Below are 3,068 nucleotides of genomic sequence, written 5' to 3' on the forward strand. Positions count from 1 at the left end.
TCGTTCCGAGAAATTTTTGTTCTGCAAGAATCTATCGGAACGGTTTTTCAAGACTTTCCCTTCATATTGACCTTTTTGTATTGATCCTCTTGAGATTCGAACAAACTCCATAGTGATTTGGGTTGACGTCGCCCTTATCTAAAGTTGCTACTCAAGTGGGCATGGGGGCTAGGTTTGACCAATATTATCGTTGGGACTATTGGTGCAACTAGTGGGGATGAATAGGCACGCAAATTTTATTTACTTGATCATACTTATATCTACAATTTGTTAGTTGCATAGTTGAAATAAGTAGGAAAATAAACACAAGAAACAAGCACAATAATATCATAGCTTTGTGGTGCAAAATCCGTAGTTCAATCGATCATTCTTAGAATCGTCGTTGCTATCTTTTATCCTTTTCAGATATCTTCTAAGTGTGGGAAAAACCTCTTACAATATTTTTCTTATAGCAATACAAAAAATATAGAGAAATACAAGCAAGAATGGAATAATACAAGTAAATAAACTTTACAACAATTGAGATCTTGCTTTGCTTTGTCTTTTGATAGCTTTGGAAGGCTTTAAAATGTCACAAAACTCATTCAATTGATATTACTATTTCCACTTGACTATTAATGCATCAATTGACTATCTAATCGATTAACAAACATTTTATTCATTCTCAGCCCATTCCATATTGAACTAGTCAACTAGTATTATATGCTCCCAATCAGTTGTACTATTCGTAGATGACTAGTAATAGTACTAGTCAACCAGTTGACTAGTAATAGTACCAGTTAATTAGTTGATTACAATTAGGCTATTTTCCAACTTGAGTTTAGTTCTTAGTCAATTCCCTAGTTGCTTGCAATCACAAATCGATTGATAACTATATTAGTTAACTTATACTATAGTATGTGAAGTCAAACTATAAAAGGTAAACTCTCTTTAGTATGTGAGATGTGAGGGTTAAGAGACATTTATCATTAGAAGAGAGTAAATCCCAACTTAACGAGACTTGATCATTTGAATAATTATAGTTGGACTTTTAGTAGACTAGAGGAAATTCTAGCAAACTAAGGAATCAACTTCAACTAATTAGCCAACAAATAGAATATTTATATTTGTGGTTAAATTGACTTAACAAATAACTTATTTGTGATTTGTGTTGACTTATAATAAATTCAAATCTAAGGGTTGAAGTATTTGAAGGTTAATTAAAAGAGACCAAGGGGGGCATTTGATTGTTGGCAAAATAGTGATTGTAGAATCCTTAAACCCTTGTTCTCTCTTGTGCTTTTTAGCCTTCCTTTTGAAGATTGATTATAGTTCATGTTGTTATATATTTCTTCACCGGAAGTTATTGGAGAAAGAGAAAAATAATGGGCTTTTAGGAATGACTCACTAATGAGTCATAGACCATAAATATATGAACGAGGGTCAAAAATCCTCACTATATCAACGTGTCAATGATTGTGGTATGCAATTTATTTGTATTTCATTTCTATTGCACTAACTCTTTGTGTGACCTTGCTAGTGTTGTAACAAGACAGGTATAGAAAGAGAAAAATAGTGGGCTTTCAAGAATGACTCACTGATAAGTTATAGATCATAAATATATGAACGAGGGTCAAAAACCTCACTATATCAACGTGTCAATGATTGTGGTATGCAATTTGTTTATATTTCATTTCTATTGCACTAACTCTTTGTGTGCCCTTGCTAGTGTTGTAACAAGACTAGTATATAAGTTTATATGTACAAGAACAACAACTATTCATCCCCTCTAACTATCCGGCCATCGATCAAGCACCGGTCCTAACACATATATAGTAGCATTCAAGTCGTGTTTTAGGGTAGATGGATACATTGGAGATGTCCACCTTTGTCTCATCCTCATATATTGTAAGGAAGATAAATAGATCTACTTTTATATTATTCATTTTGAAGAAGGTACATAGGATTTGGATCACAAATATAAATATTTATTTTCTCCAAACTTTAATTAGTCTTCAGATGCAATATTCTCATATATAATTTGACACATAACATTCATATTATATTAAGTCATCTATATGGTCTTATAGTTAAGATATAATAGTAATGATATAAATATAGAAAATGTTAATTAATAAAATTTTCTATTTTCTATTTTTTATAAAAACTATTTAAATATTTTCATAATTTGGGGGTTTTCTACTTTTTATATATTTTATTTTCCCCCTATTTTACTAATTTTTAAAATATTTTTTTCTAATTTATATGGGTTTGGACAAACATGGGTTAACTAAGCCCAAGCGTAGGCACACTTCATCCCTTTCCTCTTAGACAAAAGCCAACACTTATATGCTATGACGAGAGTTTACATTGTAAGAAAAGCTATTTTAAAAATGAACCACATGTTGCGAACTTATGTTGGGCCAAGGACAAGCCCACTAAGGGGCAGGCTAGACTCGACATGCCAAAAATTGGGACAGCATGGTTCCAACTCATCGACTACTCTACTAACATAAGTGAATAGTATGAGAGGAATCAATTGTAGTTTTTTGATTTACTTCTTCACAAATGGTCGTGGGGCCGATCGTGTGGGGCCGCTAAAGTGACGGATTCCACCTTTTTACAGAAAAGTAGTATGAGAGAAATGTGATTACCAAAATAGCTTCAATGAAACCATTCTATCTCCCATCTCTTGGATCTATATTATATGAAACCATTATCACTCCCAACACTTGGATCAAATGAACCCCTCTACTAAAGCATAGAGAGCTCGTACAATTAAAATGCATTGGCACTCAGGTAAGATCCCCTTGATATTTAAGCATAGTTAAGGACTATCATCTTTAGAATATGAGACTAAAGGGATAAGGGTTTTACTCTTTGTACTATGCTCTCTCAAGCTCGATGAAGGTTTGGCATTGACTTAAGGTCAGGGATTGATCCAGCCCTAAATACGAAGACCATCAAGTGAGAGATTTCATAGTATTTAAGTATATTTTAAGAACTCTAATTTGTAGAATATGAGACTAAATAGTTGGAATCCTATTTTGTCTTACTACTCATTTTAGCATGTCCTCTTAGAGTCATTT

This window comes from Curcuma longa, chromosome 8 (genome assembly GCF_044706935.1).
Source record: "Curcuma longa cultivar G26 ecotype Majalengka, Jawa Barat chromosome 8, ITB_CL_G26_1.1, whole genome shotgun sequence".
Taxonomy (NCBI): Eukaryota; Viridiplantae; Streptophyta; class Magnoliopsida; order Zingiberales; family Zingiberaceae; genus Curcuma; species Curcuma longa.